The following is a 21,852-nucleotide window of genomic DNA, read 5'->3' as shown; positions in this document are numbered from 1 at the left end:
AAATCTCTTCTCTTACCTGTCCTTAGCTGTATGATCTTGGGCAAGTTACTTAACTTCCTTGGGTCAAAAGTTTCCTCATCTGTAAAAAGAAGGGGCTGGACTCTGAGCTCCCTTCCAGTTCTAGATTTATGATGCCATATTATCACATATATATATATATATATATATATATATATATATATATATATGGAATAATAACAACAAATGCTATTGTAAGCAACTAAATTGATTCGTTTTTACCTTTAGGCTAAACCCAAGTTATCTTTGTGGGTTGTAATTTCATTGGTGTAGGGAACTGAAAGTGAAGGAAATCTCTCTACCAAAACAAATCAGCTACTATTCTGTAACTCCTAGTCTTAGAGGGTTGCCTAGCAGATTGAGGTTAACTGGCTTGCCCAGGGGGACACTGCCAGCATGTGTCAGAGGTGGAATTTGAATATAGTTCTGAATGACACTCAAGATAGATTTCTACCCTTCACATCGTGCTTCCCCTAAGGTCTTACAAAAAAGTTAATTTATGATATTTCAACCAACTGCAAAAAAGTATACTATACAAAAAGCTGACCACTCTCCACCATCACCACAAAACAAATAGCATTACTTTAAACCCATGGGAAAAGAAATTAATTACAGGCCAATTTTCCTTAGAGCCACTGTACAGTAAAGAATACCACAAGTTCAAGATCTTGATGAAAGGAATCTAAAATATGTTGGAGAAAAAAAAAAGTAGACGTTTCAGCAGTGGATTCTACCACTCAAGTAAAATGATTATTTTTTCACCTTTAATTATCTTATGACTCAGTATATGGGTATATGGTCAAGTATATGATCACAGAGTTTGAAACAAACAAGTACTGGGACAGGATAGAAGTCTGGCCAGATTCAAAAGCTTGATATAATTTTATACTCCACAGAGATCAGTCTCATACATTCTTCTTGGCTATGATGCACAATTGTATCACATTTTTATAACTTAGTTTCACAAGATTAGAGCTCAGAAAAGAAAGAGGGAGAGACAATACTAAATACCAGCTCAATTTGAACAAATTAGTGTATCAAAACAATACCCAGTTATGGTTCAGATATAAGCATGTATACATATATAGTATGTGTATATACACACATATACATAGATGTCTATATATTTAAACATAGATCTATATATGTATATATTTCAGTATCACAATTTTCTGTTTAAATCTTAAAGTCAAATTTTTTTAAAAAGAAGTGGGATAAATATGCTTGGTTTTCTTAGATCCCCCAATCCCCCCAAATTTTTTGTAATACGAAAATAACAACCACAGCTTTCTGGCTACAGAAGAAAAAAGATTTGTTCAAGAAGAAAAAATCAGATTTAATTTTTAAAAAAAGCTTTTGTGTGTCCAGTTAGTAAGCAGCGATTTAAAGGAGATAAGTCCAAAGTTACAGAGAGTAAGGTGAGAATAGCAAAAATATAAAAAATAAAAAAGCCAGATTTCAAGGCGAATGAGTTTTTCTTTCCCTAAAGAAACGTCAATATTTGATAGATTAAGGCATCTCTGTCAGAAGTGAGCCTCAGAGACCTCACAACAAAAAAAGGATCCTCTAACTATTCCTGAGAGTAAAAGAGCCTTATTTTAATCACGTTATTTTCCCCTTTAAGCCCACCTGCAGAGCAGCGGGTGGGGCGGGGAAAGAGGGAGGAATAGAAAAGCTAGGATGCAAGACAGCTCTCAGAACAGCACCTGCCACCTCCTCGCACATTCTCGGGTCGGTAAGAGGGTTTAACTACAATGCACCAGACGCAGAAGCCCCCCAGCTCGGTGGTCCTCCCGGATGCCTGGGGGTGGGATTGGGAGGAAGAGGAGCAGAAGGCCAGAGGGCGTGCAGGAGGGTCCCGGGACCATAAAGTTAGAGACCATGGAAGTTCTCGGTTTTGAAGAGTTTCTCCGCCTCCGCCCTCCAGGAAAAAGAACGAAAACACTTGGGCTCGGGCACAGTCGTTAGTTCCCTCTGTCTCCTTCCTCCTCATCCTCCTCTCCAGGTCGGCCCGGGCCAGTCTCACGGGGTCGTGAAACAGAAACAAGTGGGTGCCCAAAGACGCCTGCGGCTGTCGGATGAGGAGGAGAGCCTCCCTGGGCCGGCACCTATCACGGGGTGGAAGGTCGGGGAAGGGGGGGGACCACGGGAGCGCGAGTACCCCCCGGGTACCCCCAGCAAACCGCTTACCCTGGGGGGACCACCTGTCCCAGCTGCGCACACAGCTCCAGCACCACTCCGGCCCTCTCCGACTTCACTCTGCGCTCCGCCAACCGCTGGGTCCGCCCGCAGCCGCCGGCCTCCGGGCAGGGCGAGGGCTCCCCGCGCTGGTTCCCGCACAGGTGGGGGCTCCCATCGCCGCCGCCGCCGCCCCCTTCTCCCTCTCCTTCCCCGGCTCTCCGGCGCGCATTGCAAGCCGGCAGCGCGCCCGCTTCCCCGCCGGCGGGAGGCACGATAGGAGACACACAGCCAGCACCGTGCCGATCTGCACCGCCGTGCCGGCCGCCACCTTCCACTCCAGCAGCCTCAGCGGCCTGGGGCCCGGGCAGCGGATCTCGGTCACGGCCGCCGCCAGCCCCGCTGGGCCCTCAGCAGAGTCGGCCGGGGCTGGCCCCTTGGCGGTGGTGGCAGCTGCAGAGTCCCCGACGCCGCCGACGCCGCTGCTGGGGTCTGCCTGCGCCTCCATCACCCTCCCGGCCGCGCGTCCACCGGGCCCGCTCCCCTGCTCCGGCGCCGCCGCCTCTAGTTCCAGGGGGCTGGGGGTCAGCACGGCGCGCGGGGCGGGTCGCTATGGCAACGCGCTCGCCGCGGGCTCGAGACCAGGAAGCGAACAGAGGAAGGTTAGCCCTCCCCCAAAGGGGGAGAGGGAAATAGCGACTTCAAGGGAAGGGAGGCGGAGTGGAAGGAGAGGTTAGAAAGAAGGTGTGAGAAAAAGTAGTAACTGTTCCTTTAGGAGGGGGTCAGGAATGGGGAGGGAGGATGGAACACGGAGAGGGAAGGCAGAGTCGTAAACGCTTGCGTATTTAGGGCCCGGCTTCCATTTAAAGCCACAGTAACGCGGAAATCCCAGCGTCCCGGGTGTGGGGCAGGGGCGTAAGTGGTTAGTTCAGCTCTTCCCGCCCTGTGCTGGGCGAGTCATCTCGCGCCAGTTCCCCCAGTCCATGACGACTTCCTGGAGAACGTGATGACCTCACGGAGGGGAGAGGGCGTGGCCAAAGGGGCGGCTTCTCACGTGCTTCACCCAGACCGCGTGTGTGTCTGTGGGCGGGCGGCCTGCGTGTAAACACTCATACGCGCACGTACGCGGGAGGGAGGGCCACGGAGTACTGGGAGCCTGGGGAGGGGACGGCCGCGTGACCAACTGGTAGCGGAAACGTCCGAGGAATAACCCTCACCGCGCACGAAACAGCGGAAGCAGTTGTACTGAAGCCCTCGTGGTTACTCGCAGAATGTCCGCCCGCATGAGGACTACGAATCCCAGCATGCAACTGTCCCCAGTGATGTCCGGAATCTGGGCTGACCGACTTCTGGTCCTTGTTGATCTTCCTCTCGCAGGTGAATGCTGGGACTTGTAGTCTTTTGAGGGACGAGTCCTCCCTACAAAAGCGGAGGAAGGCGAGCGAATGTTTTGCGCTTGCGTGTTCAATGCCCTGGGAACTTCGCGGAGAGCCCTCCTGCGGAAAGAAATTGTAAAAGCATCTCTCGGTCCCTTGTTATTCTTTGATCTCATGCCGAAAGCTGCCTGGGAGTTAAACAAGAAATGGACTTTAAAGCTTCAGATTTGGGTTAGGAGGAATATTGTGATATGTGTCCCATTTTACCTATTGTCCCCAACTCAGGACCTTGCTAAGGAACTCCACTCAACCCTGATTCTAATGGAGAGATTTCCTAGACACTTAAACCTCTCCTTCCACAGTCAGAAAAATTGTACCATAGTTTCAGGAGTTATTTACACTCTTGTTCTTTCTGTTTTAGATAATGCTGGTAACTCATTCTATTAATGGATCCATCTTTATCACAAAATAATGGAAACCAGCCTCCTACTGAGTTCAGAAGTAGTGGGGAGGTTCCTAAAGAGAACCAAATGCCCAATTTCAATCGGAGAAACACTAATTAAAACAACTGCTAGGTACAGGGCCCCCTGAGGATGCAAATACAAAGGAAACATTCTCTGCCTTCTAGGAGCCTGCATTTCTACATGCTTATTAACCTGAAAAAGGAAAGTCCACCATTGGCAGCATCTGGTCTGAGCAAATTAGGCAATTGCCTAGGTAGAGTTTTTTGCAAACCTTATGTTTTAGGCATACTCAGGTCCCCAGATCTTTTACTAAGGTGCTATAGAGTCTGATAGTTCACTATTAGTGATTTCTACTTTGAGTTAAATCCCTCCATGCTTATTATTTTAAAGCACTAATCCTAATAAGAACTCTTTAGTTAGAAAGCACTTTCCGAATTCAATCTAGATCAAATGATTAGTAGCTAGCTTTAAGGGGTAACACCTTAGTGCGAATTCCTTTATCCCTTGAGATGGAAAGACCCAGACTACTAAGTAGGGAGTTCGAGACAAACTTCCCATTTTACAGCTTTTCCTGGCAAATCGCCAGGCAAACATTTTCATCAACGAAAGTCTACTTCCCTGTTCTTTTCCTATGCATCTTCGCTCTGAATCACGCAAGGCAGAAGTGTCAGACACGTTGGCCACATGTGTCCAGCAAAACTCTCCATTGTTGAGAGCAAACCAGATTAAAATGTAATTAGGAAATGTTTAACAAAATAAATAAAAATGCAGCATAGATAACGTTAGTTTGTGATTTTGTAAATCAATATGCGACCCCCAGGATCGTTTTTTTATTTGAGTTTGATACCACAATGTAAGGCACAATTTCAAAATGTTCTCCCTACACTGCCCATACTCTCACCTCAACTTTAACGGAGAAACAAGAAAAGAAAACCCCTACCACCTAGAATTTAGGCATGCCAATTTAGCAACTCTCTATTCTTGGACCACCCAAACAAAAATGAATTTTCAGTACCTCCAGAGGGCCCTCTTGCAAGGGGCTCTTCTCATCGCAGAATGGAGGAGACACCCTAGGCTGCCAACTGCCACCCACAACAGCCACCTCTGGGCTGCCTGGGGCTTTGGAACCTTCTAGGGTTTTTCTGGCCCTGATGTTCCAGTCCACCTCTTGCTCTAAAGATGTCACATCTGCCAGACTAGACCCACCAAAAAAAGCTCCTGGTCTCAGCTCCTAAATAACCTGCAGTCAAGTTATGGGAGACAAGTCCAACACAAGAAGCAATTAACAAATTAATGGGCAGTATATAGTTAAGGGTTAAGTGAGGTGGAACAGAGATGGAGAGCATGGGAGTGTCTTCAAGCAAGGATTAATGATACCTTAGAATTAGATACTGTTTCTCAACTGTGGACCAGACAAACCCGCAAAATATTTTTACCTAGTAAATAAAATTTTTACAACCAAAGGCTTTTGCTCCATAAAATTGATAAACTTTAAAAACCTCTTTCTTTTGCTCATTCACCCCTGTATCCTGTTCCTGCCAGCTTTGGCTTCATTCTTCTTCCCCACCCAAGGGTTCTTAAACTGGAGTTGATGAACTTGATATATATACACACATTCATTTGTGTGTATACATATATGTGTGTATTATGTAGATAATCTATATGTGCTTTTATATGTATATAAGAACACATGCAAGTATATTAATAACCAAATTTCATTATAATTGGCTTCCTTTGTAATGCTTTGTATTTTATTTTAAAACATTCTGAGAAGGGGTCCAAAAGTCTCAGCAGACTACCAAAAGGGTTGATTACACACAAAAAAAGGCTAAGAACCCCTTCCCCTAACTGTGATTTTCTCCCCCCACCTTCCTTCTAGTCAGTGAGAACCACTCACGCTAAATGGAGAAGTCATAAGTAAAGAATTTAGCTATTTTAGCATTCTACAGGATAGCAATATACCTTGGGTTGGGTTGGGTTGGGAAACAATAAAACTGCCTCCTCTCCAAAAATCCGGAAAGTTAGTGATTGTTAGCTGTCAGGCTCTAAATGCCAGGAGGCCTTTGGTACTTTGTTCTTGGGAATGATCACCTTGCTCCAAGTGTCTGTGCATAGAGAAGAAACATTCTTGCTATCCTCACTACCATAAAAGCTTGTTGATTCAACCTTTGTGACTGTGTGAACCATTGCTTAGAACTGGTGGGGAAATCAGGCTCATTGTTTTCACATCCCCAATAAAGTAGGGAAAGCCAGTATTACCTGTAATTTTGTGAAATGTCAAACTCACAAAGGGCAATTAATTATTTTTATAACCTAGTCTCTACCCCAAATTAAAATCTGCTCGAATTTACAGAAAATATGCCACAAATTGAATCTTGATGATATCTTAATACCTTCTTGGAGTCTTCCAAGTTTCATCAAAAATTAATTACTTATAAATATATCTTTGAACAGAAAGAAAGAAAGAGAAAGAAAGAAAGAAAAGAAAGAAAGAAAGAAAGAAAAAGAAAGAAAGAAAGAGAAAGAAATTATTAAGTTCTTCAACTTAAGTTCTTTCAACTTTAAATAGTTCTCGCTATTGCCTCTAAGATCAAACACAAGATACTCTGGCTTTTATTACCTGGCCCCCTCCTACCTTTTCAGTCTTCTTACAACTTATTTCCTGCCTCCATACACATACTTTGCAATCCAATGACATTGTTGTCCTTGCTGTTCCTAGCACATAGCATACCATCTCCCATCTCTATGTATTTTCACTGGCTGTCCCCCTGTGCAATATTCTCTCTTCTTTTTTTCTGCCTCTTGGGTTCCTTCAAGTCTCCATTAAAATACCACTTTCTACAAGAAACCTTTCCCAGGTCTCCTTAATCATAGTGTTTTCCTTCTGAGATTAGCTCCAATTTATCCTGTATATATCTTGTTTGTACATTTATACATTGGCATGTTGTCGCCCCCATTGCAATATGAGTACCCTGAAGGCAAGGACTTGATTTTTACTATATGCTAAGCATTGCACGGAGCCCCAGGGATGCAAATAGAAAAACTGAGGTAGTATCTGCTTTCAAGGAGCTTGCACTCTAATTGTAAGAGATGACACGTAAAAGTTCAGCTATCAGAAGAAAAGAATCAGAAGCCCTAAGGGAACAGCAAAGTCCAGTGGTCTTTAGATTATATAAATAGGTAAAATGACGTGCTAAGAGGAAGAGTGGATGGTAAGGCCTGAAGGACAACAAGATGGCAAGGCCCAGTGATCCCCCATATCACCAAAAGGAATAGAGTTGTTGACTTAGCTCTCAAGCAAGATGAGCAAGGGAAAAGTGTCACATGGTAGTGACAGGTCCTCCCTCTGCCTGGATGGATTCTGAGATGGAGAGAGTTTGGGGGAGGGCCAACAGGGGAAGGGAAGGATGGAAGTGATGGATCTTTTCTACCCTGTGTTCCTGGGTGGGTTCTGAGAGACAGGTTAGAAAAAAAAGAAAAGAAGAGAAGATCAGACAAGAGAAGTCAAATCCTAGCACAGAGCTTTAGAGGGTTTTCCAGTGGCAGGGAATAGAGTACGGATTATGTTTCAGCAAAGAACACTGAGAAAAGAGCAGACAGGTGGGAGGAGGATAAAGAAAAAAAAATCACAGAAACTCAGGGAAAACAGAGTGTCTAGGATGAGAGGATGTTCAGTAGATGTACAGAGAGGTCAAGAAGGTTTAGCTCTGAGGAAAGGCCACTGGATTGTACTTGTATCAGCAGCACCTAGCAGAGTGCCTTGGCTCACTGATATTAAATAAATGATTATTAGCTGTCATTCTTTTCCTCTCATCCCACCCCCAATACTATATAAGCTCCTTCTCTGCTGCCTACAAAAAATATGCCAGGTCTTCCCATACTTAAACAATAATCTTCACTTAATTCTACTGTCCCTTTAGGGTCCCATCTCTCTCCTTTGTATCACAGCCAAATTCATAGAAAATGCTGTCTAGGGCAGCAAGGTGGGGCAGTGGATAGAGCACTGGTCCTGGATTCAGGAGGACCTGAGTTCAAATCTGACCTCAGAGACACAACATTTACTAGCTGTGTGACCCTGGGCAAGTCACTTAACCCCCATTGCCTAGCCAAAAAAGAAAAAAAAAAGAAAATGCTGTCTACCATCTGACTCCAGATTTCCTCAAATATCTTCTTAATATCTCCCCCTCCCACTTTTATCTTGTTCCTCTTAAATGATGTACAGCCACACAGAGTAGTATTCCATGGATCTCATCCCATTGAATATCAGTGATACTCGTGAGGTAGAATTTATTTCTTTGTGTTGAGCTTTCTACTTCATTTTGCTTGTTACTCTTATTTTGGGGTGTTTGTATATAGACATCTGAACTAGAAGTTCTTCTGGCTTCCATTAGAGGAGATTATAGGAGGAGGAAGATGGAGAGGAGAAGGAGAAAGATAAAGATAGGAAGAGAAAATGGAAGAAAGCCTGAGTCAAGTCAGCATAGTTTGGAAATTACTAAGAAGTGTTGTGGTGACCTGATCTGAATAAGGTGAGGTAAGCCTACCACCTATCAAAGACTGATCAAGAAATCTGGCTCAGAAGTGTAGCAACAAAACAGAATTTGATTCTCTCTATTCCAGAAAGCAAAATCCTTATTTTAAACATGTTATTTCCCCTCTGATAGACATGAAATGTCTGTTACATGTTTTGGGGTTAGGGACTTAAATTTAAATTCATTCTCTTGATTTATAAATGTTTTATTCATTTATTTCAATAAATATATGATTTAAATAAAATGTACTAAAATCAAACATATGATGATAAATTTGAAATGGATAAATGATTTGAATATAAAAATCACATCTTCCTATTAAAGGGAGAATATTACAGGATGAAAGTTTAAGCTTTCACAGTGACAGATAAGGAAAAATTTCTAGGCATGGGATAGAAGAGACCAAAAAGGGAAAAAAAAATAGACCATTTAGATTATATAAAATAAAAAAAAATTATGCACAAGTAAAATTAATACTAAATGCAGTGTGATTTAGTGGCCAGAAAACCAGCCTCAGAATCAAGAAGACTAGCTATGTTACTCTGGGCAAGTTACTTAAACTCTCAGTTTATCAGGAAGATCTTTAAAACTGTAAGCTGCAACACAGATGCCAGTCTACATTGGTAGAGGGAGTTGCCTTTTCTTGAGCTCCCCATAGCAATGAAACCTTAGGGTTTGTTTGCTTGTTTTTTTTTAATCAATGCAGCTAGAATCAGAAAATATATATATAGATTGGAAAAATGATCTTTGCATTAAATAAAAAAGTGTAATGTCCAAAATCTATAGGGAATTGCCACAAAAAGATGACCAAGCCATTCTTCCATAGACAAAAAACAAAAATAAATTAACTAAAATGAAGAAGAAAAATATTCTATCAATAATCACCTGAAAAGATTCAGAATCATCAACAGTCAGAAAAATTGAAATTCAAACAACCTAGAAGAGGCTTTCATCAATCTAGCAAAGATGCTAAAACATGGAGATGCTAATTGATGGCAGGCCAACAGGAAAGCTGACACACTGTTTTACTGCTGGTGGAAGTGTGAGTTGGTTCAGCTGTCTAGAATACAATTTAGAACAACAAAATAGAAGTTATCAAATTGTTGATACCCTTCGTCTAACCCTCGGATTCTACTACTAAAACTATATTGCAAGGAGGTTATTGACAGCCAGAAAAGACCTTCACATGCAAAAGTATTAACAACATCATTATTTATGATAATAAGAAACTGGAAACAAAATGCATGTCCAATGATTGGAAAACAGTTGGACAAATTATAGTGTAAGAATGTGAAGTGTTATTATTCTGCCATAAGGAATGATGAATAAAAACATTTCAGAGAAATACAAGATCATATGAAGTGATATAGTGATGTAAAGTAGAGAAAGTGTAGCCAAGAGAACAATTTACACAATGACCACACCTATGTAAATCAAGTCAACATGGAAAGACAAAAAAAAAAAAAACCCTCCAGTCGGTTGCAGTAGTCTTAGTTTCATGTTGTCTAAATGAAAGGACACATCCCTAATTCTGTTAATAACTGATAAACTATTTTGAAGGTGTATACTTTGTAAGAGTTTTTGTTTGGTTTTCATATCAAACAACAGTGCCACCACATCTAATAATGATTCATACTTTTTTTTTGAGATAATGAGGTACTCCTGAAAATGAATGGTTTCTCTTTAAGTTAACATTTGTAGTCCATTTCTCTAAGAAAAAAAAATACACATTCGAGGTACCACTGCAATGTTTCTGATGAATAGTACAGTTTATCATTACTGAAAGGAATACATGTCATTACTGAAAGGAAGTCAGACACTAAAGGTTATTCATTTTAATTACATTTCAAATGCAAAATGAAATCCATTTAGTCTGTCTGCTTATTTTAAAGAATGAAAATAAGAAAATAATATCCATCAGCAATTCCTACTACTGAGAACAAGTTGTGAATCTATTTATGGAATCAAAAATTGGATTTTTTTTTATTTCTGAGGGAAGATGATAAAGTAAAATTGTAAGTAAAGAAGTCACTGAAGGGACTGTTCATTAAGAGTGGCACCTATCTATTACCTATATGTTAAAACTATCACATAGCTCAGGCTTAACCTTGGATAATATAAAGGATATCTGAGGACTCAGTGAGGTTATCACCGCAGGGGTACACTTGCTGGAAAAATAAGATAACACTTACTGGCAAATCTGGAATTGGAAATTAGAAGGGAATCTGTCCATTCACAGCATTGGTCCATAAAAATAAGCTTTAGCTCATGCATACTTAAAAAAAAAAACTACTAGCCTAAATATGATACCATAATATATTAGGTAGTTAGATGACACATTTGGGTACCTCATTACTGGATTCAGTCCTGCCACACACATGAGTTTTGGTGAAAAGTTTTTATATGTGAATTCCTACTTCCACATTTTAAAATGTCATACAAGATATCCAAAACTGGAGAAGTATTCATATCAAAAGTTGTGGTATTTTCCTTTCCAGTTAAATATGTAGCTTTAAAAAATTATAGTTCTTACTGAAATCTAAGCTGGGTGATACTTTACACAAAGTGACATCTACATTTAAGAGCATATTATAATTATCACAGTATTTGTTGAATCCTAGAAAATAATAAAGGGGTAGCAATGAATACAATGCAAGGCCTGGAGATGGGAAAACTCATCTCCCCAAGTTCCTCAAATACTTACTAGCTGTGTGACTCTGGGTAAGTCACTTAACCTTACTTGCTTCAGCTCCTCATTTGTAAAATGAGCTGGAGAAGGAAATGGAAAACTAGTACAGTATCTTTACCAAGAAAACCCCAAACGGGGTCACAAAGAATCAGACATGACTGAACAATAAAAACAATAATAAATACCATAGAGAAGACAGGCTGCTGTGTTGAACTTATGTAGATCAGGAGCATCAACTTCAAATAGAAACGTGGCCACTAAGCTGCATATGAAATATACAAGTTAATAGTGTCTATGTTTATTGTATTTTTATTTGTTGTTCAATGTTTCTCAATTACATTTTAAGCTGGTTCTGGCGGCACTTAGGAGTGTTGTCCACTGCATGCCCCCATCGGCCTCATGTTTGACACCTCTGAGAAGATAATAGTTCTGTCAGTAAGTTTAGCTTGGAATTTCCTGATTTCTGCTTCACTAATGTAGTTTCTGTTGAGATTTAGAGGTGCTTAGACCCCAAAATAGCAACACAGAGCACCTGCTCAAATGAATTCAACCCAAGCCTTCTTTCATCCAAAGACAAAGTTTATTAAAACACTGATAGAGGGTGGGCATGATTCTAACAATCTGCCATATTGAACAGACTCTTAAGGAATCTGAACTTTTGTATAGCTAATGCAAGTGGGACAGATTGAATCTGAGTCCCTTAATGGAGGCAAAATAGATCTTATATACAAAATGACTGGGGGAGGATCTAGGTGTGGCCAAGTAGTCTGGTGGGACTGGGAGAAGGGGTGTAAGGAGGATCTTGATGGGAGTGCCAGTAGGCTGGGGTGACTGGGAGGTTTAACACCAGGGACCGGGACCAAGAAAATGGGGTCTAGATAGGATCAAGGGTGGGAAGTAGCCAGGGGCAATCCACAGGTGACAGACTGGGCTAGGTTAAGGCAACAGAGAATTGGAAGATTAGGGACAGGCAATAATGAATGGCCAGTTGAGAGGATTATAGCCTCAGGTAAACTCCAGAGACTTGATCAAATGGGGCAATTCAAGGAGAATTGGTGGGGGGGGGTGTTCCAGAGCCTCTACCCCATCATGCCCCCCCCTCAAACAAATGAGACGCAAATTCTTCTGGGGTAAGGGGCAAAGCTCTTAGCTTGGGCCCATACCCATCAGTTTCTACATTAAATATTAGCATAGTTTATTAGGAATAGGGACTAGGAAAAAAAAAAGGAATAGGGACTAGGGATAGTTGACATAAGCTGACATTCAACATAAGTTAAATCTCTGAATACTTCACAAACATCTTCCTTCAACCCCCTGAACAAGAACCAGAAAGGATCCCAAAATATTAATGTGGTGGCTAGAAGCCCTGATTTTGTAAAACCCCGATTAACTCAACTTCTCCAATCAATCAATAAATTTATTAATTTATTAAAATAAGTTTATTAATATTTCCAATAGGAATAGGTAATCTATGATTTCATTGGTATAAAGAACTTGCAGATGAAGAAATTCCCTCTACTAATGCAAATCTTAACCTTCTCTATAGACTTAGAGAGTTAGTTGTTCAGAGCACTGTGAGGCTGTGACTTTCCCCAAGGCCACACAGACAGTACATGAGAAACAAGCCCTAGACATAGGTTTTCTTGGCCTACTTCTCTATCCATTTTGTCACTTTCATAAATATTTAAAAATACCACTCCCACCCTCTAGGGCCCTGATTACCTCTTGCCTGTACTACTACAATAGACTCCTAACTGATCTCCTTGCTTTAAGGATTTCCCCACTTCAATATGTCCTCCATGGGGCTGTGGAAGTTGTTTTCCCAAAACACAACTCTGACCTTGTCACCTCCTTACTCAAAAAATTTTAGTGGTTTTCCATTACTTTTATGACCAAATATAAACTCCTATTTGGCATTTAAAATTCTCTACAACTTGGCCCTTTCCTGTATTTCCAGTCTTCTTACATATTACCTGATCCATACATTATACAGTCTAGCCAGAGGTGGGTGGCTTGCATTAGTGATGCAAATGCTTAGATTCCTTAAAAGTCTGGCCAATATGGTGGATCATTAGAATCATGCCCACCCACTACTGGTGTTTTAATAAACCTTGTCTTTGGCTGAAAGAAGGCTTGCGTTGAATTCATTTGGGCAGGACCCATATGTCAATATTTTAAGGTCCCAGCACCCCTAAACCTCAACAGTTCCACTTGTTATTCTTCACACACATTACTTCATCTGCCTGTCCCTCAAGCTTGGGATGCTCTACCTCCTCAACTCTGCCTCAAAGAATGTTTGGCTTCTTTCAAAACTCAGCTCAGGCACCATCTTTTGAAGCAGTAGGCTTTACCAGATCCCATCACCCTGGCCCTCCTCCCACTAGTGCCTTCCTTTCTCAGGACCTAATAAATGATCAATTGATTGATAATGTCTTGATTGTTCAGTCAAATTGCTACAAAACCCCACCTATAACAAAGCAAAGGGGCAGCAACAGAGGATGGAGGATAATTTTAAATCTCTTTCAAAAATAATTTTCTATAATATTCACCATATTCTCAAAAGCACACAAATATATTTGTCTTAAATTGCAATCACAGTTCTACTCTAGGATTCTGTAAATTCTATTCATTATAAAAATCTTCTCAGCAAACACCTGACCCTCACTTCTCACCTCATTCCCTTCTTCACCATCCCACACTCCTACCTCCACAGATCTGCCTGAATACTAAACTCTAATTATATCGGATAAAGCTCAGGACCTGGAGGCAGCAGGGTACCTTTGATAAGGTATGGGTCCTGGGAAACCCTCCACCCAACTCCCCTTGAACTCTCCTTGAGTTTTCTCCTTTTCCCACATGGTCAAGTCTCTGGTGTTCACCTGAGGCATGGACCCATCCTAGTAATCCTCTCAACTGGCCTTTCATTGTGGCTATGCCCAGTCTTCAATTCTGTTACCTCTGAACCAGCCCAACCTCCATTGTCTGTTACCTTCCAATCACTATTTTGGGGTCCCAGCACTCCTAAAACTCAACACCTTTATCCCTGTGCTCACCTGGCTAGGCTAACAAAAGTGATGTGGTACTAACTTCTCATGACCTGAATAAAAGTCTTTTCATCTGCCTGCTTTAATACTAGCAGACCAGTCATAATGGAGAACAAAGAGATTGATTTAGCATTTCAGTTCTCTAACAGGCTTTGCTTAAAGAGTTCAATGTGAGTCATATCCTACCAAAATTTTAATGTTTCATTTATTATTTATTTAAATACTCTGAATTATATCTCAAATACATAATTTCTACGTGTAAATTTCCAATTTACGTAAGTTGAATCTCTGAATACTTCCCAAACATCTCCCTCCAACCCCCGGAACAAGGACCAGAAAGGATCCCAAAATATTAATGGGGTGGCTAGAAGCCCTGATTTTCTAAAACCCAAATTAACTTAACTTCTCCAATCAATCAATAAACATTTATTAAGCACCTACTATGTGCCAGGGATTATGCTAAGTTCTGGGGATACAAAAAGAGGCAAAAGATAATTCCTGCCCACAGAGTGCTCACAATCTAATTTTCAGTTCTCTCACCTGTAAAATGAGGGGTTTAGACTAAGTGGCCTCTCAAGTCTCTTGCAGCCCCTAAATCTATAATCTTGTTATCCATATTCAAATGAGGTAATATTAATAAGAATTTTTGTGGGCCTTAAGGGCTATACAAATGAAATCTATTACTATGTTTATAATAAACGTATTTGTAATGCTCTGCTTCTTCCTAGTGTCTTTCTCTGCCTCCAGGGATATCTTCCTGATGTCCTGAAGTCAGAAGAAATAAGAATTCTCACCTCTTCAAGCTCTCACTAACTCTACACTTCACCACAAATCTGTGAAGTAATCACACTCCATCAATGAGGAGAACCTTATAAAAGTAGCTGGAGCCCCAGGTCATCTATGCTTACAATGTGGGAGAAATACACATCAGTGACCAGTTGATATGAACAGTCCCCATTATTTTCACTTTCAACCAAGTTCCAACATTCACATACAATGATTAGGCACAAAATGAAGGTGAAATGAAATTTTGCTTTAATATATCTTTAAGGTGTATTGTTCATTCATGAATAAGAATCCAAGTAAAAAAAAATTCAGCACAAGAGCTTGAGATGGGATCACTAGATGACAGCATTAATCTCGGCAAACACTATCCTTTCATTCTACAGGCAATGTCTGAATGACTCATTTGGCATTTTGTCTTTGCCTTTAACTATTTTCATTTTGAAAATGATCCCTTAACACGGAGCCATATAAAATTTTGAAGAAAAGAAACTAAACTTTTTTTTTTTTTTAGAAACTGGACCAGTGATCTAATCTTTGTGGAAGAATCCTTGGTGAGGAAATTCCTGTATCAATTTCTAGCTCTTGTCTAGGTATTCTCACTTCCCTTTGGAATTTCTGAGGCTGCCAAGGCATGGATCACAGAATATACTTATTACAGATAATAAAGAATACAGAAAGCACTCATCCTCAAGCCCATAGACAGTCAAGAAAATTTTCTTCTTTGGTAGCCCCCTACCCCCACCCCTTTGTTGGAAAAAAGATCCACTCCTTGCAATTTCAGGGATAAGTCAATAAAAAGCTTTATTTTGTGCTGATTCATAAAGAAATCAAGTCTAAATGGGGAAAGCTATAAATATGAGTGGCTTCTTACAAATATTTTTAGTATAGGAGGCAACTAGGTGGCTCAGTGGATAGAGCATTTGGTATCAGGAAGACCTGAGTACAAATCCAGCCTCAGACACTTACTAGCTATGTGACCCTGGGTAAGTCATTTAACCTCTGTTTGCCTTAATCCACTGGAGAAGGAAATGGCAAACCATTCTAGTATCTTTGCCAAGAAAACTCCGTGGACAGTATAGTCCACAGGGTCATGAAGAATTGGACACAACTGAGCAACTGAGCAACAACAAATTTCTAGAATACAGAAAAGCATATAGTCATTCTCTGTTCATAAATGGCCAGGCATTGATCTTGAAGAAATTTTGTTGTGTTTTAAGACAGATGACAGAATTTCCAATCAACTAGTCTATTACTGACTTCAGGTTCCAAGAAACTGTGGACTTTGTCTTTTCTAGAGTGTAGGAAATGAAAACATAGGGAATTGATATGACTACCCATTTACACTGAAATGGAAGTTTATTCCATAATGGGCATACTCATGTTAAAAGGAAGAAAATAGATAACCTCTACTTCTCCCCTTCCCCCCAGACGCCATACTACCTTTCCCAAGGATTGTGAGTCATTCTAGACATATTATCACCCTGGGGTTGAAGCCTCTAATGTGGGAGAAGAACTAATGGCTGTTAGAGAGTTTAGCAAGCAAACCTTTCCTCATAATACAATCTCTGAAGACTTATAGCCCTACCAGGGAGTTGAGGATCCTATAAGGAAAGAACTTGGAGTTTCTAGAGCATCAGCCTACTCTCTTCCAGACACGTAAAGACCACAGTGATACACTATACCATTATTATTACTGGATCAGTGGTGGACCAGATCTGGCTTTGCTAGTGTTGTTCCTTAGTTTTGGCTCCTGGCATAAGTCAGGAACTTATAGCTTGGTACAGGAATTCCGCCATCCCTTTGCCACTGCTTGTGTTTATTGTTCATCATTTCATGACTCTGATTGGGATTTTCTTGGCAAGATACTGGAGTGGTTTGCCATTTCCTTCTCCATCTTCTCTTACAGATGAGGAAACTGAGGCAAACAGGGTTAAGTGGCTCGCTCAGGGCCACACAGCTAGTAAGTGTCTGAGGCTGGATTTGAATTCAAGAAGAGGAGTCTTCCTGACTCTAGTTTGGTACTCTATCCACTGTACCACCTAGCTGCCTTTGCCACCCAGTCACAGTCCTAAAGCTTAGATCCAAGTCCAAGAATTCCTTGGTTTCCTACTATTATTTTCACTTGGTGTCTACTACCTCCTCCTCCTGCTGTCATCAGTATCTTCTTCCTTAAAAAAATGCTAATAGTTGATATAGTGATAGATGATTACAACCATTGTACCATTGTACCTAGACAAGAGCTATGCATTCATCCATCTATTTTTTTCCTTTTTTAAATCTTGCTCACATATCCCAAAGCACAAAGAACGATAGAATATTAGAGGGAAGGGATCTCAGGGGCCATCTAATCCAATTCCATACAGTTATGGAATTGTTAGTATGTGAGACATATGGAACAGTTAGTATGTGAAAAGGCCCCTCAGGCTTCTGTTAATACTTACTGACTCAACTCTTAAAAGAAGGTCCACCACCCTTACCCCTAACTGCTTTGGGGTGACTGAATTCCATTCAATCATTCTCTACCTCAAAGTACAAGCAATGTTCCCCTCTTCTCTCCTGAGGCCCACATAGTTAGCGATTTCTGCTGAATCTTTTTGAAGCTGGAGGAAAACACTTGGTCATGTAAAGTGTTATGTTGCTCAAAGAAATAAAGAAAAAATCCCAGAAACGTGGAAGGGAGGGGTAGAAGGAACCATCCTTCCTCCTGCAAATCAGGCTAGCTTTTCCTGGAAAGCTATTGAAAGCATACTGAATGCTTAATTTGCTCCAGGAATCCAGGTCTCAGGCTACTGAGAGTCAGTTAATAAACATTTAAGTACCCAAATGGGTCAGGCACTGAACTAAGCACTGAGTTTACCAATGAAGGCAGTTCCTGCTCTCTAGGAGTTTACAGTCTAAGGAAGGAAACAATATGCAAACAACTGTAAAAATAAGCTTTATACAGGATCAATTGGAGGTAATCATCAGAGGGAAGGCACTAGTATTAAGAGGGATGGGGACAGGCTTCATGTAGATGGTGAAATTGTAGCTGGGATACAAAGGAAGCCGGGAAACAGAGATGAGGAGGGAGAATATTCCAGGAAACGGGGATGGCCAGATTTGGGAGACACAGTGTCTTGTTTGAGGAACAGCAAGGAGGCCAGTGTGACTGGATTATAGAGTATACGGAGAAGTGTCAGGTGTAAGGAGACTAGAAAAGTAGGAGTGGGTGGCAGATGATGAAGAATTTTGAACGCCAAACAGAGTTTTATACTGGAAGTTAGAGAGAGAAACTGGAGTTCACTGAGTAGGAAAGTAACATGCCACTTTAGGAAGATGACTTTGGTAGCTGAGTAGAGGTTGGACTGGAATTAGGGAGAGATGTCTGGCAGAGACACCAACAGTATTCTCTTACAATAGTCCAAACTTAAGGTGATGAGGGCTTGCACCAAGGTGGTGAGGAGAGAAGGGGGCATCTATAATTGATTTTGTGAAGGCAATCAATAGGCCTTGGCAATATCTGTGATATGGGATGTGAGAGAGAGTAAGGAGTTGAGGACGATACCTAAGTTGCAGGCTTGAGTGATTGGGAGTATGGTGGTACCCTCAACAGTAATGGGAAAGTTTGGAAGGGGGGGAGGGTTTTGGGGAAAAGATAATGAGTTCATTTTTGGACATATTAAGTTTAAGATGTATACAGAATATCTAGTTCAAGATGGCTAATAGGCAGTTGGAGATGTGAGACTGGAGGTTAGGAGAGAGGTGAGGGCTGTATTGTGTACATTTGAGAATTATCAGTTGAATCCATTGCCTCCTGGTCACCTGAGTGACAGGCAGAAGGAGCTCCAGGTGTGCTTTGACACTTGGCCTTTGGACTCTGATGGGCAATTCAAAAGCATGGGAATTGTACTCCACTAAATTAATTCGTGTATCCTTTTTGAATATTGATTGCTTACTATTGGTAAGTAAATCTGCTTTTGTTAACTTTTGAATGATCTGTAAGTCTTTTGTTACATTCCAACAAGAACTACTTGGGGTCTGATTTGAATCACACCCAGCCCAGAACAGAGAAGAAGCAACAGGACTGGCAGAGCCACTATTGGTTACTTAAATACAATAGCAAAGATTCATCCTTCTATTACATCAATTTCTTTTTTTGTTGTTGTTGTGAAAAATGAAATATATTTCCCTTAATCCTATTCTGCCCCCCATTTATTCTATTCTCTTTTGACCCTGTCCCTCCTTAGAAGTGTTTGCTTCTGATTACCCCCTCCCCCAAGCTGCCCTCCCCTCTATCATCCCCCTGCTTGCTTGACCTCTTCCTTCCCCCCTCATTTCCACACTTAATTGAGTGTTTGTTATTCCCTCCTTAAGTCAAATCCTATGAGCATAAGATTCATTCATTCCCTCTCACCTTCCCCTGTTTCCCCTCCGCTGTATATGCCTTCTCTTGTCTGTTTTATGTGAGAAAATTTACCCCATTCTACTTCTCCCTTTCTCCTTCTCCCAGTATAATCCTCTCTTACCTTTTATTCTCCAGATATCACCCCTTCATCTTCAACTCACTGTGTGCCCTATTTATCTATTTACCTATCTATCTCTCTATCTACGTACATATAATTTTTTCCCTCTTCAACTACCCTAATACTGACAAAGGTCTCATGAGTTATAAATATCATCTTTCCATTCAGGAATGTAAACAGTTCAACCTTAATAAATCTCTTATGATTTCTCTTTCCTGTCTACCTCTTCATGTTCCACTTGAGTCTTGTATTTGAAAGTCAAATTTTCTATTCAGCTCTGGTCTTTTCATCAAGAATGCTTGAAAGTCCTCTATTTCACTGAAGAACCATTTCTTCCCCTGAAGGATTATACTCAGTTTTGCTGGGTAGGTGATTCTTGGTTGCAATCCTATCTCCTTTGCCCTCCAGAATATTGTATTCCAAATCCCCCAGGCCCATAATGTAGAAGCTGCTAAATCTTATGTTATCCTGATTGTGTTTCCACAATACTTGAACTATTTCTTTCTGGCTGCTTGCAATATTTTCTCCTTGACCTGGGAACTCTGGAATTTGGCTACAATATTCCTATGAGTTTTCCTTTGGGGATCTCTTTCAGGAGGTGATTGATGGATTCTTTCAATTTCTATTTTGCCCTTTGATTCTAAAATATCAGGGCAGTTTCCCTTGATAATTTCTTGAAAGGTGATGTCTAGGCTTTTTTTGATCATGGCTTTCAGATAGTCCAATAATTTTAAAATTCTCTCTCCTCGAACTATTTTCCAGGTCAGTTGTTTTTCCAATGAGATATTTCACATTGTTTTCTAATTTTTCATTCTTTTGGTTTTGTTTTACAGTGTCTTGATTTTTCATAAAGTCACTAGCTTCTATTTGCTCCATTCTAATTTTTAAGAAAGTATTTTCTTCAGTAATCTTTTGGACTTCCTTTTCCATTTGGCCAAGTCTGCTTTTTAAGGCATTCTTTTCCTCATTGGCTTTTTGGACCTCTTTTGCCATTTTGGTTAGGCTATTTTTTGAGGTGTTGTTTTCTTCAGTATTTTTTTTGGGTCTCCTTTAGCAAGCTGTTGACTTGTTTTTCATGATTTTCTTTCATCACTCTCATTTCTCTTCCCAGTTTTTCCTCTACTTCTCTTACTTGCTTCTCAAAATCCTTTTTGAGCTCTTCCATGGCCTGGGACCAATTCATATATTTTTGGGGGAGGCTTTGGATGTAGAAGTTTTGACTTTGTTATCTTCTTCTAGTTGTATGTTTTGATCTTCTTTGTCACTGAAGAAAGATTCTATGGTCTGACTTTTTTTTTTGCAAAGTTTGCTCATGATCCCAGTCAATTACTTGACTTATAAATTCTTTGTTAAGGTAGGGGGTCTGCTTCCAGTGTGGAGAATGTACTGTTCCAAGCTTTGAGGGTTTTGTGCAGCTGTTTTCAAAGATATTTCTAGGAACCTATAAATTTTCAGTTCTTCCAAGGTGGAATGATAAGGGATGAGATGTTTACTCCTTTCCTGGTCTGTGCTCTGGTCTATGAGTGACCACAAGCACTCTTTTCTGCCTTGGAACTGTGAGGAGGATTTACTCTTCATCACCACTACAAGCTCCACCACCCTAGGACCTTGCCACCCAGAACTGTGACCCAGATTCAAGCACAGGCAAAGCAAGAGAATCCTGACTTAGCATCAGCAAAGAGATCCCTGCAATTCCCCTCTGATCAGCTACTTGAGTCTCCCTCAGCCTGTGGGCTAGAAGCTCTGGAAGCAGCTGCCACCCCAGGGCCAAGTGGTGGGACTGGGGCTGGGACTGAGCTTCTCTTTCACCAACGTCACAGACTTTTCCTACTGACCTAAGTTGTCTTTGGCATTTCTGGGTTGAGAAGTCTGGAAACTGCCACAGCTGTCAGTGATTCAGTCCTCTGAGGGCTGCTCCAGGTTTGCTGAGGCCTGTTTTGCCCAAGTGCCCATGCCAAACTGCATTCCTCTCCCTGCCCAGGCTCAATATAGCTTTCTGATCAACCATCCAGGTTGTCTTGGGCTGGAAATTTATTTCATTCTGTCTTTTTGTGGATTCTGCTGCTCTAGAATTTGTTTAGAGTCATTTTTTACAGGTATTTGGAGGGGTTTGGGGGAGAGCTCAAGCAAGTCACTGCTTTTACTCTGCCATTACATCAATTTCAATGCCTATTTCAAATTTCAATATATTTAAATACATGACAAAATTAGCACAACTATTCTTTTCTTTGAGAGAATATAATACCAAAATTTAAATTGGGGG

At 40.9% G+C, this 21,852-nt stretch overlaps 1 protein-coding gene across 3 annotated transcripts in view; it reads right to left on the bottom strand.

The window, feature by feature from the left end:
• Positions 1 to 2,293, bottom strand: part of CTDP1 (CTD phosphatase subunit 1) — a 167,037-nt gene extending 164,744 nt beyond the window's left edge. For all 3 annotated transcript variants that reach the window (XM_020986907.2, XM_020986908.2, XM_078153555.1), the window contains exon 1: positions 2,209 to 2,293. The gene's annotated coding sequence lies outside the window, so the exon portion shown is untranslated. The remainder of the gene's footprint in view (positions 1 to 2,208) is intronic.
• Positions 2,294 to 21,852: the final 19,559 nt, after the last annotated feature.

The sequence above is a fragment of the Phascolarctos cinereus genome, unplaced genomic scaffold, assembly GCF_003287225.1.
Source record: "Phascolarctos cinereus isolate Bilbo 61053 unplaced genomic scaffold, phaCin_HiC Scaffold_4;HRSCAF=312, whole genome shotgun sequence".
In the NCBI taxonomy this organism is placed as follows: domain Eukaryota; kingdom Metazoa; phylum Chordata; class Mammalia; order Diprotodontia; family Phascolarctidae; genus Phascolarctos; species Phascolarctos cinereus.
Note: the sequence above shows the minus strand (reverse complement) of the source record. Positions and strands in the feature narration are given on the sequence as shown.